The following is a 14,286-nucleotide window of genomic DNA, read 5'->3' as shown; positions in this document are numbered from 1 at the left end:
CAATCCGGTAATGGCTTGTATTCCGCCAATTTTCCACCAAAGGCTCCTTGCGAAAATTACGTATACAAAGTTCCGGACATACATTTCACTTTTCGTTCAGTTCCACAAATTTCTACATTAAGAAAAAATTAAATCACAGTGGCATCACTGCATAAAATGTTGCATGCATCCAAGCTGGCTCCTCATTCAAAACAAAAATATGTTGAGGGCAAAAGACAGGTTTTCGGTTAATTTTTTTTTCTGCTTTTCCAACCACACAAGAATTCAAAGTTGACTGACGCCCAGCCACTACCGCCAGAATTATCAACACTCAGCATTTAAGTGATCAATATCGATGAGAGGACCCAAGGCCTGGTGGAGGGATCGGAGATGATAGTGGCCAAAAATATTTATGTGTAATTCCGGTAATTTGCGGCAAGCAAGAAAAAAAGCACAAAATGTCTGCACATTTCATTAACTTGGATTGGAGTGATTTTTTGGGCTGTATTTTGCATTCCGTCTACTGAACATCTTGTTCTTCTAAAAGCCTCAGTTTGAGCCTTGCCAATCTTAAAATATCAACGTCAATTTTTGAAAAGTGCTTACTTTGTTGCAGTACATTCATCTCCAGCAAAGGGTCTACAATAATAATGTATGTAGACAATGTTTCAGTTTCTTGAGCAGATAACGCAATGTTTAATGCCATTTACATTCTATACTACCACCATTCGTCCCTTATGTGCCCAAAAATGTTTGTAAAGCATCTCTAACCAGTGTGCAAATATCCGTTTCGAAAAACTTATTTTACTTGACTCTGGTTAAGTTGGCGGAGTTTATTTTGACACCTTTCAATTTTTCTTATAGATTTCGTTTTTTATTTTTGATAATTAAAATAGGGAGTAAAATATTCGCACACAAATATTTCGCAAGATTTATAGGCCCTAACGACGGGAGATGACAACAGCCAGCAAACATCCAACAACAACAATGATTTCAGCAACACACTGAAGATTTCCTAAATCGAGATATTCCATTGAATTAGGGAAGCGGTTTGATTGGTGCAGTCGAAATAAAAATTAAAGAAATTTAATTTTTATGCCGGGTCCGAATGGTGTGGCGCATAGCGACACCACTTGGTAGAAAAATTTTGACATGGCAGCATTAGTAAGGGGATAACCACCGATGAAAATTTGTCAGATGAACCCAGGTATGCGACGTCATATGCAGACATACTAGCCTCTGTGCCACGGTGGCCTCCAAGCGCACAGTCTGGCGGAAATGAAGCTTATATACAGTCATAGAGAAAAATCTGCCAATAATAACTGTTGTTGTTGTAGCCACATTTTCATGTGGAGGCGGCGATCCTCGTCAAGCTCCTGTAGATGAGCAAGCTCGTACGGGTCCAAAGAACCGATCGCCGCGGGAACAGGGTAGCCATTGTTTATTTAATGGCGCCAATAACCCGCCTTGTCAGAGCCGGTGCCGCCCGGCCTCTCACTGAGACTCTCCGCTCGATACCGCTGATTGTAAGCGACTGCCGTTGCAGCTACTCCGTATGGAGCATTCCACTATCTACAACCTGTGGACGCGCCTGATAGCTCGCGGCTAAGCTTCTCGTGACATCAATGAACACCACACAGATCGGACCTTAATGTTTCAGCCTGTGTGGTGCTCACAGCTGTCCTGTGCTAATAATAATAAAGACTGTGCTAACTGTTCGGAGTGAATTTTTCTGCTATTTCAGTAATAGTACTGCTGTTATAGTAAAATGTTTGCAAGATTTTAGATCTCCTCCTCCCTTTATGATGGAATAATTAGGACGGGTATTTTTATACCATGTTTCAAATTTAATGCAAATCAGGTTACGATGTAAAATGGTAAAAAATTTTTCAATTGTGGACATATTTGGGCGATTAATCTGATCAAGAAAAAAAAGTATGTAAGTACCTAATGTGTGTGCAACGGGGCTTGTCGTCTTAGGTTCGAAGACTTTTCAACCCTATTAGGTCCATCACACCTTCGAGGGCCGTGCGTTGGTATGTTGTATTAGAATCGTATTTATTGCGAAAACGCCTCTATGATACAATTACCACGCTCGACAACCCTGTCTATTAGCTGTACTTTTTCCCAATGCATGTGTTTTCGTGTAATGACAGATTTTTTTTTCTGCGACAATTACACTACTTCCATGGTGTCATGAATCTGTGCATCTGTTGAAAGTTGTATTGATGGTTTCGAACGCTAGACAACGGCAATGGCTTTCACTGTTGCTCCGTATGCACAGGTTTGAATCCCGACCGGGCTCTGCCGAATTTTTCATTTTCAAGTTTTCTGCCTGTTAGGGCGAAGATCATTAAATTTCATATTTTTTTCCTTTCCATTTACAAAAGAAAATCTACGATCATTGAACTCGTCTCGAAAGAGAAACAAACAAAAACTTAAATTTTTATTTAACCCTCAAATACGAGAGTTGCCTTTTATGTTTCGGGATTAGAGAACAAAAACAAATTTCAATCATCCAAAATCGGTTTATTGTTTTTCAAAATATTCCCCATTGAGATCTATACACTTTTGCATGCGTTTGAACCAATTGTCGAAGCACTTTTGCCACTCCAATTAAGGTATCTCCAAAATATGCATTCTGAACGCATCAACAGCTTCTTCAGATGTCGAAAAACCTTGACCTCTGATTTTATTTTTTGCGTACGGGAATAAAAATAAATCATTCGGTGCAGTCAGGACTATACGGCGGATGACCCATCAAAACGATGTGCTCAAAAATACAGTTGTTTGACCCGATGTGTGAGAGCTCGCGTTTTCGACGGTTGATTTTGCTGGTTTCTTTAAAGCCAATTGACAAACAGATGGTTGTGTACCACTCAGAATTGACTGTTCTGTGTTTTTCTAGTGGTACGATTGCGACATGTTGAATTTGGCTCATCTTGAAACACCCATACAGTCAGTCAACTGCTAATTACTTTTGGGCTCATAGGCGTAAATCCACGTTTTTCAAAGACCGCGATCGTTTTTGGAGCATTTCTTTCGATCAATCGAAACGAGCCTTTTTTGAGCGACGAGCCTTTTTTTTGGATCCAACATGAACAAATTTTTTTGACGGTCAAATGAATGTATCCTGATCCCACTCATGCCTAAGGTTATCTCAATCTAACGATAGATCACATGATGATCTTGCAATACCAGCTGGCGCACAGCATCAATGGTGTTTAGAACAACAACTGATTTTTGACTGCCTTCACGAAATTCGTCTTGGAGTGAAATAAGACTTCAGTTGAATTCACTATACCATCGATAAACACTGGTCCTTGATGGAGCTTCATCGCCAAAAATTGAATTAAGTTCATCGATGCACTGTTTTTAAGTTAATCCACGTCGAAAGTTGTAAAAATTAATCGCACGAAAATGTTCACGATTGAATTCCAGATGAATCTTTTAAGTTACTATAAACAACACAAATAGCGCTCGTATGTCAAAACGTTCTGTGTACGTATAACCTTAAAAATGTCCAGCTTTACGGTAGAACTGTCAGTTGGCACATTGCTATACAAGAGTTGTCGAATCCCGAAATATAAAAGACAACCCTCGTATGTCCACTTGGGACATAATGTTGGGTTGGGACGATCCCCTGGGAATCGTACCAAATTTTTATGTAAGTTTCGTATTCTACTCTCAAATGTCTTTCGCTTGCATCCTATTTTGTCCCAATCGGCCTACATGTTCGTTTGGGTTAGGGCTGCCGCCTCAAAATTTTTTTATAAGTTTCGTAATCTACTTCCAATTACCTTTCATTTTGGGCAGTTTTTGGGGGTGGGGCGGACCCCCGGCCAGCGATCTTGATATACCAAGTTCGTACTTTACTCTTAAAAGCTTTCATTTAATAACCATATTGTACCAATCGGTAAATATGTCCGTTTGGGTGGGTTTTGGTTATTTGACCCCAAAATTTTACCATAATGGGGAGAAAAAAATTTCCGAGATCCGTCGTTTTTAAAAAATTGGGGTTATGTTCCGACCTCTTCGCTGATATCACAAAATTAAGTACCCTTTTTTCAACGAAGCGCCAACATCTGTGAAAATTTCATGATAATCGGTTCAGCTGTTTTTCAGTCTACAAGATACAAACAAACAATGTGCAACTACTGTGGTACAAGGTTTATAACACCCAGAAGAAAGAGAGCTAAGCCCACTGAAAACTATACCGATCGACTCAGAATCACCCTCTGTGTTATTTTCTGTACAAAGTACAGTTCACAGTTTCCATCAGATATTTTTTTTTCCGGAGACGAAGCCGATTGAAACTGGAAAAAATCGGTTCAAATTTGGATATAGCTTCGTCCGATTTGGACTTATATTGCAGTAATGTGGTCATATGTTAACCGGTTAACCATACACATCGCCCTATTTGCACATATAGAGCCGTAGTTATTGCAATTTGGAACACGTTTGAAACATATTGTTTTATGATGGACTGGTTTGAAAACCTTCACCGAAGTGTATCGAATTCGGTTCACTATGGCCAATGAAAGTCACCACATTAGAAAAATCGTACTTCCAGCCGATAGATTGCGGTCGAAGTCAAATTTTGCCAACACAGCAGTCAAGTCTGCTTTCCATTTTCAGCAGACAATAGCTGCTGTTGCAAGCCACTTTTTGATATTTTGAATAACATAAATTTCAAGTTCATCAGACGATGACTAGGAATGGAATGTATATTGGAGGCAAAAGAGAATCTATCTGCGAAACATCAGATACATTTCAGTCAAATCTGGAGATTGGTTTATATGAGAAGTACAACTGATTTGAGACCAATGCGAACACGGCCATTCTTGCCAGTTTGGAAACAAAAATGAGGACCATAAATTGGATAAACCGGATGTTCGATCGAACTGGTCCAAAAGTGTTTAAATTCATAACACAACTCAAAATTCATGTTGGCGCTTGAGTTGCTCGAGAAATTACTTCGGAAATCGTTTTATATGAAGCCATATAAAATCAAAGACCCACCACCTACCAAGGATGTTAGAAGTCATAACAGTAGTGAGCATAAGCTAAACCGAATAACAATTTCGCGCTCCATAGGTTCAGAAAGTCAAATAGGATGTTCAACTTATATGGTAGCTTCGAGGATATTCAACCGATTTGGGTCAACTTGCTGCAAATATTGAAAGTTGTTTCGATCTTCCTAAACCTTTTGATCGCCACTTATGGACGCGTACCTCGATACCGTTTGTTTTTTTCCCCAACTAATGCCATGGAGGAGAGGAATTCGCAGGCCAAGTGTGATAAATTTAACTGCTTGAATTATTTGCAAGTCTCTGGCAAATAAATAATATTCGCACGAAATGTGTCTCCGTGCTTTAAACAGGCGCCTGGAGGCATCAACGCGCTTAATACGAGCAAACAGCTACGTGGGCGCCTTTTATGGCCAAACAAGCGGAGTATTTTGGTCCGTTTAAGGACATACTACATGTGTATCGCTCACTGCATTGTTGTGTGGCTTGTGTTGCGGTTGGTGTCTTGTTTGTTTGGCTCCACAGCAAGCTCAAGTTGAAATATGTGCTTTGTATTCATAAAAATGTCAAAAATGCTGTTGGAGGTTTCATTTGTTGTGTCCAGCATACAAGAGAGGCACTCTCGTAAGAAGCACGCGCATGTGCAGCAGCATCAATAGACTGGCATTGCTATTGAGTTGAGGGAGTAGAAGACCTGACTGTCTTCATTGTGGCCCCCGCGCAGTCATCCGAAAATGGATTACCAATTGTATCTCGTATTCCTGATGATGCCCAAAGACATCCTACCAAAGCTCACATGTGACGACGCATGCGTGAATTGGGCAAATTTTACGCATATCATATATTATTGTTATAAATTTGTTTGTTTCCCCACACAACGAGGTGCGACTCCCTCTCCTTGCTCCCAAAGGTTTCTTGTTATAACAATACACCTCAAATGAATAGAATTTACATTTTAATGCAACGTCAATTGAGACGAAAGGAGTATGGCCCAGCCGCAGAGCCAGCACGGGCTAAAGGTGTCGGTTGCACATATGCGCATTTAAGTATGAAATTGGTCACATTTCAGCGCTTCATGCTAACAAAGTGATGTGCGACATGTGTCTTTTGCATATAAAGTGTAGGATGTGGGGGATGTCATCGCTTTGTGAGACTCCGAATAATGGTCCCACTGTAATTCCACATTGAGATGCATTCAATTGAAGCCCCTACACATGGTGTATGGTGAAATGGTACCCAGTGTAAGTCATCTTTAATGGCATAAACTGCTGGAGTTCCTTATCGCTTGGCCATACTTGGCAGTATGGGAACGATGGGGAAAAAATCAATTGCTTTTGCATGGAATATTGAATTAAATGCATGTCCTGATCAGCCACTTTGGATTTAATGCCACACACACACAGCACAACTGTGGATTGGAGTCTTGCGAGGATTGTTTCATGTGCAGTGGCGTCCAGTGTCCATTGACCATTTGTGGCCATAAATGATAAAATATGTTCAAATGTTTGGCCATTTAACACAGCAGAAAAAAAGAAGAGGCAAGAATGGATGCAGCATCGTAGCAATTATAAATGACAAACTGTTGCCACACTTGTGCGGTTGGTTGTCCTATGCAAGGCAATCAACAGTGGCTAACAAATTTTTTTGCAAATTTACAAAAATGCTAAATTTATTATCACCAATTTAATCGATTTTCGCCTTAACAGAAGTATATCTATTGCAAGATGCTATTGAAAATGTCTTAAAAGTACATTTATATATTTTAAGGATCACCATATTTCGTTCCACACTAACTAAAAGATTGTATATTATACTTGCTCTAAAAACGTTGTGAACTTAATACTGACATGTCCTCAAAATATATGATAATAAACTTCGGTAAAAATTAGCTAATTTTGTTTCGTATGTCACAAAAAAATTTTTAGGAAATATCCATACCCACTTTAAGTATATGAACTAATTGCAATTTTCCATATTATTCCAAAATTCCATAATAGAAGAAAAAATTTTCATAGAGCGTAACAAAATGTTTGTACCAATTTTGGGCGAATTTTTTTCTACATTATACAATAACCTTTTTTTCAGTGTACTTTCTCATTGCAAAATTCTTCGATCATTAAGCTATTCTCGAAAGAGGAATAAAATGAGAATTATAAAATAATGATCTTCGACTTACAGGCAAAAAATTAAAATAATTTTTTTTATCCCATCTGGTCAGACATTTAGGTAAAAAATGCATAAAAATTTATGTGGGGAAAATTATGAAACTGTACGTAATGCACGAACACTTTGGTTATTGGGATATCTAAAATTCACGATGGCTGATGAAATCTTCTCTTTAAACAATTCAAACAACTTTATTGATTAAGGGCTACCTAGGTGCATAGGTAAGCCCAGCCCAAGTCCTATGAAGAGGAAATCTATTTTCCGATTTTTCCAAAATTGTTCTAAAGGCGTTCTGTTGTCACGACCAACATACACGCCAAGTACGATCCTTATCAGTCTACACACTGTGAACATTTTCAATTGCCAAATAATCTTACGCGGATATCCTAGAAGATCGGTCGCGTAGGACCATGTCTAAGAGTTGTAGACGATTCCCCCGTAGTGGGGAGTTGTATCCTCTATACGAATCTTCTGGAAGAATGTATCGCAAATCTTCTACATAACTTGCTAACGAGTTAGTCAGAAGAATCTTGGAACATTTTAGAAACTCACAAGAATCATTTGGAAGAATAATAAATGAGTGTTTATGGAAGATTTATTTAATATTCTTCGTTATGAGTTGCGCGCTTAGAAGATCTTAAAATAGTTTTAGAGTTGAGTCTTTCAATCGCAAAACGTAGCAATGAAGAAGAAATCTTGAAAAAAAAAACATTTTTATTGCTCGTCGTACGTAAGTATCACTCAACATCATATAAGACAAGTGAGAATTTTGAGGACACGATTCAATCCCCTACTTGTGCCAGGCAATAAAAAAAACAATCGCGAACGGTTTACTGGCGATTTGTAAATAAATCGTATAGACGATTATAACGCAATGAGTTGCAATGGATTTTCCTAGAAGAGCGTTTAGCGTCTCATACGAAACCGCATAATGAAACGCAAAAATACATAAATTGTATTTCACTTATCCATAATTTTTAGTGAAGCGTAGTTCGGATAAGCGAAATTATTTTCTGGTTAAGCGATACTGGCATAAGTGAAAGTTTTTTTTTACGTCAACACACTAATTATGTATGAAACAACTTCAATTGAAAAAGAGCAATTCCTAGTAGAATTCTTTAAAAGTCAGTCACAAGCATTAGCGAAATATCAAAATATGTCTCTGCGAAGTTTAATTGTTGAAGCGAATTTTTCCAATCCCAGATAATTTCTATAGTAATAACTTTTTCACTTATGCGATTTCAGTTTCATATAAAAACAGAAATTGGGGTGTAAGAACGTCTTCAGCTTTGTGGTATTTTCAGTAAAGCGAAACACCAAAAATTAATGATTTTGTCCAACAAGTTTGACTTAAGCGTCATTTTTCACCAAGCGTGTGCGCTTTCGACTGTACCTGCTGTATAAAACAACATCCCTATTTGACTTCTTGGGCACCTGGAAAGAACTATGCTCAGATCTCAATCAACAACCATGTCAAGTATGTTAGAAATTGATTCACAGCCTGAGCTCTCATCTAAACTCTTGAATCGTTTATCCGATATATTTTAAATGCCTTCAAGGCTTCAACCTCCACTCAAAGATTTTCTGCAAACTATATTTCACTCTAAGCCCATTACCAGCCTGGTTATGATTAAAATCAAGTCATAAACGAATGGATCCGACAAATAGACCAATCTTTCGATATGACTTCTTGAGCACATTTGTCGGCTGCGTTTTACTTCACACAGAACTTAAACAAAATACCCTGGTGTCGCTCTTAAGTTGAGTAAAGCTTCCTGGTAAGGATATTTTCATTCATGATTCAAAATACCAAAGCAAATTGAAAAATCATATTTGACCGCCAGTTTTCATTGTCGCTTTCCCAAATCTTTGCACTTGATATCATCGAGGAAACACTCCATGCATACATACATATGTATATGAGGGAAATCTGGTAAGCGTCCACTAACGCTGCCAGAACGATTTCAATTTCACAAAATCGGAATGACTGCAAACAATATTTTCGAAAAACATTGTCATAGAACACTTTTTAATGGCGATTATGTGCAGAAGCTGACCGAGCAGAGCAGCCACAACAGTCCCACAACCAACCAGCGGCATTAGATGTTGAAGCGGAGGCAGAGCAGGCGACGGAATAGGATGTCCGTGTATCGAATACAGCTACAACAATTAAAATGGATTAAAAGACAACCGACTGATTTATGAGACAAAAGGACTTTCCAAATGACTGCGACGAGTTTTTGTAGGAGACACACACACACACACCCACACATGCATACGCACTCACAGAAGCAGCATTGAAGTTTTGCATGGTGACAAAAAGTCAAACAAATCCTTTCTCTGCTGCAGCTGCCTACTTCACTTCATCCTTCTTAGCACAATCGATGGAAAACTTAAGCAGAGTTTTTTTTTTTGTTACTGTCGATCGGGTTGTATGGGTCAGTGGGTGTTGGATTGGAAATAAATGTCGCTTGTCTCTACCCCTACTTGTTTTTGTTTTGTTGTTGCTATGACTCTTCTGTAAAATTGAAATAATTGTGCATTGAAGCAATCCCAAAGAATCGCACTCACACACAAACACAGAAGCTGCATTCGCCGATGTGTGGCCCCAACCGAAGGGAGTCCTTTGCGTTGTAATTGAAAAACATTTTAATGACTTCACAGAGCGATGCTACTGCAAAAGCAACACCGGACATGGACATGTCGAAAACATTGCTGGACATAGAAGTATTGCTGCAGTAGTTTTAGGATCGCAGTACGAGTATTGCCAATTGCATTCATTTCCATTTCCATTCATTCATGTGCCATGGGCCGGGTATCCGTGACGAGGCTGATATGCCAGGTCCGAGTTCACACTAAAGTTTTACAAATTCATGCACAACTTGTTCTTTCCTTTAGATTTTATAAGATAACGGGTGAAGCGTGAACCCAATAAGCGATAAGCAATGAGTTTGGTGAACTAAGTACACATTGATAAAGAATTTATTATAAAAATACAAAATGTACCCCGCACCACTTCTTTAGCTGTGATAAAATGCTTGATTCAATTTAGAAATACTTTCTGATTCGGCTTAGCCATGCCCGTCTTTCTCTCGTCCGTCTGTCGTTTTTTTTTTGTAATCAAGGTGGAGATCGCCTTGCCTTCGCCAAAATTTTCACATTTCTCTTTTTTAGCCTAAAAACAAAGGCATTTTGCAAAAAAAACAGTTCAGATATAGCTTTCATATATATAGATCGCCCTACTTATACTTATAAGAGCGTAGTTACTACAATTTTCAATAGATTCGCACGGTATGGTATGAAATGTCGTATTACCCATCTGAAAGCCTCTGCTAAATTTGATTACAATCGGTTCAGATTTAGATATAGCTCCCATGTAAATATAGTAGCCGAAGTTGAATTATTGGGTTGTAGTTGAAAACTGTAGTGTGAGCTATATCGATTTTGATGAACTACACGATACAGAAAGGATACGCGGACAGATAAACATGGTCAAGCCGAATCAGGAGGAAGTTCTGAGTCAATTTTCAATAGATTTGCACGGTATGGTATAAAATGTCGTATTACCCATCTAAAAGCCTCTGCTGAATTTCAACACAATCGGTTCAGATTGAGATATAGCTCCCATGTAAATATAGTAGCCGAAGTTGAATAATTGGGTTGTTGTTGAAAACTGTAGTGTGAGTTATATCGATTTTAATGAACTAAACGGTACAGAAAGGATACGCGGACAAATAAACATGGGCAAGCCGAATCAGGAGGAAATTCTGAGGCAAACCGTACATTTTATTACTGCCACAATAGTGGCACAGGCTGCAGTTGATGACTCAACCTTTAATTCCATATATTGTACTTTGCTTATGCACTTTAATTTTGAACTAGTTTCCTACATCCAACTTTGGACGTCGCACAGTCTACAATTTTTTATCTGATGATCTTAGCGGTACAAAATTTTCTAGACATTTGTAGAAGGAGACATGGGTTAATACAGGGTGTCAAAGTTGACCACTTTTGATTTCTCCAGCCTTCTGGGGCCATAACTTTGATCTACTGAACCTACCATACCTTTTCAACGATGAACAAAACATTTCCCAATTCGGATTCTATCTACTCTAAATTCAATTTAGACTTCACTAAACTAGGTGTACCAATCTATATTTTTGAAATGTATCCTTATCCTTATATCCTTGTATACAATCTATATTTTTGAAATGTATCCTTATGTATCCTTAAAAGTATGTGCTTCATTAAAATATTGATCGATTCATCCATTATTTGGAAAAAAAAACCTCTTTTATGCCGAGAAAATATCACTTGCCAAATTTTCGAAAAATTGGAGCAAAAATGTGGGTTCCAGAGCCAAAACACCAAAAGTCGGTGGCACGTTTGGTAGGGACCTACACCTAAAGTTGGACCAATCTGGAACATATTCGGCATAGTTGTATTGTAGATATGCCTAAAAAAACTCCCTATTCCAAATTTCAGCCAAATCAGATTTTAAAAGCTCAAGATGTTTAATTTGGTCATGTCTCTATATGGCAGCTATACCAATCTCTTAAGCTTATAAAATGCGTATTTTTTATACGATTTGGCTTAAATTTGGAATAGGGAGTTTTTTTTCACATATCTCGAGCTTAAATATTCACCAAAAAGTTAAAAAAATATTTTTCGTATTGAAAACGATGTCATTTTTAAGCCGTTAAAGATATTTACATGATTCTTTTTTTTATTTTATGCATACATATATTGGCACAGTTTCTTTGAAATTTTGATATTTTAAAATTATTGGTCTTGAACATTTTGTAGCGTTTGGCCCCCTGTTCGTCGTGTCGACACGGGTTATCGTTAGCCATGCTTTTTTATATTTTGCTTATTGGTTTGCTAAATGGAAGGTATGTGTTTCAAAAAAAATACTTTTTGTAATGTCAAAAGAAATAATGGCCCTCGTCGCAAAGAAAAAAAAAATCATGTACTATTCTTGGCCCAAGAAGTAAGTACATAATATGGCTGGTACTTCGTTCGTTGAAACACTACAAAAATCTTAAAAACTTCTCCACAAAGAGGTGTCACACTGCGGCACGGCGTTCGGACTCGACTACAAAATGGAGGTCCCCTATCATTGAGCTTAAAACTTGAATCGGACAGCACTCATTGATATGCGAGAAGTTTACCCCTGTTCCTTAATGGAATGTTCATGGGCAAATTTGTATTACAAAAGTCTCAATGATAACATAATACTTTAATTAAAAATGTTTCATTAATTATGAGGAAATGTCATTCTGAATGAAATCTGCATGTTTTTTTGCTTCAATATTTTACATCTAAGAAAGTAGTAAGGAAAAATTTCGCGAAAAGCGAAAATAGTACCAACCAATAGGTTCAAATAGTTGCTGTTGTCAAATTGTCAACTCAAATTACAGTCCGTTTTTAGACTAAGAGTGATAAAACCGTTGCACAATGGGATGGGAAATAAATGTTGTGGAAAAAAACTCCTATTTTTGAAAGGATAGAAATCGTGGGCCTATTCTTGGGCCGTCAAAGTTGGCCACCTAGGCTCTCAATAATTTTATTCGGACTGAGAATGGTGCTTTTATGATGCAATTTTCACAATGTACAAGGTATTGAAATACAAAATTTATTTTAAATTATCATCGAGGCTGGTCCAGTATGTTGTCATTTGCTAAGGTCTGATATAGCTGTCATATAAACAGATCTGGGGACTTGACTTCTTGAGCTTAGAGAGGGCGCAATTCCTCTCCGATTTGGCTGAAATTTTGCATGACGTATTTTATACTTACTTTCAACAACTGTGTCAAATAAGGTTCAAATCGGTTCATAACCTGATATAGCTGCCATATAAACCGATCTGGGATCTTGACTTCATGAGCCTCTAGAGGTCGCAATTATTATCCGATTTGCTTAAAATTTTGTACGACGGATCCTCTCATGACCATCAACATATGTGTTTCTTATGGTCTGAATCGGTCTATAGTCCGATACAGCTCCCATATAAATCGATCTCTCTATTTTACTTCTTGAGCGCCAAAGAGCGCAATTCTTATTCGAATTGGCTGACATTTTACACAGGTCTCCAACATATAATTTAATTGTGGTCCAAACCGGACCACATCTTGATATCGCTCTAATAGCAGAGCACATCTTTTCTTATATCCTTTTTTGCCTAAGAAGAGATGCCAGGAAAAGAACTCGACAAATGCGACCCATTGTGGAGGGTATATCACATTCGGCCAGGCCGCTTTTCCTTGTTTAATTTTGAATTGATTGCGATAGTACAATATTGGCATTTTTACCCAAAACCTGTAAAACCCTTAGAGCTCTCAGAACACTAAGCCGGAACCACTACAAAATAATAATAGATTTTTTTACGTGCAAAATATTTTTGGATAATCCAAAAATTGAGGCCATTTTGTTCAAAAAATGCCGAATTTGCAAATATCTTTTCCCACTATGGGGATTTTGGGCATTTGCGTCGCGCAATGTAGCCAAAATGTACACACAAAACGTTGCGAAAACTAGAACGATTGATTGATTTGGTTTTATGATTATCTCAAGTTGATTTTTTTCCTCAATTTGAAGAACAACCAATAGGCCCTCGGCTCTCTATGGCCCTGAATCTTTTACAACTAACTTGAGTGGCACTATAACCAGCTATAACAACTTCAAATTTTATGAAGATATCTCTATCCGGTCAAAAATACCACTGTGCATTCCAAGCTATTTTATAATTTGGGGAGGAAATGCCATCAATTCGTTGTTCAGACAGATAAAAGGTAAAAGTTTCCTTTAGAGTTGTTTAAACCCTCGTATCTTGGCTTTATGTTGCTTCGATGATTTTCACAGTGTAAAGATGTTCAAATCTGTAGCTATCTGAATTTAGAATTTATAATCGCATATTCTGGACATAAATCTATTGATGTGTGTGTGTGTGTCTTTTTACGTATATGTGTGCATGACAATATATGAAAGTATATTGGAGTGGAACTCTCGCTACTAGCATATGTTTACAACCTAGTGACGGTTATAGGCGTGTAGTCCATTTGTTCAATCTCGAAATATTGGTTTAGGGTCTAAGAACCTATAAAATATTTTC

Source organism: Stomoxys calcitrans, chromosome 3 (genome assembly GCF_963082655.1).
Source record: "Stomoxys calcitrans chromosome 3, idStoCalc2.1, whole genome shotgun sequence".
Classification (NCBI taxonomy): domain Eukaryota; kingdom Metazoa; phylum Arthropoda; class Insecta; order Diptera; family Muscidae; genus Stomoxys; species Stomoxys calcitrans.
This window is presented reverse-complemented; position numbering follows the sequence as displayed.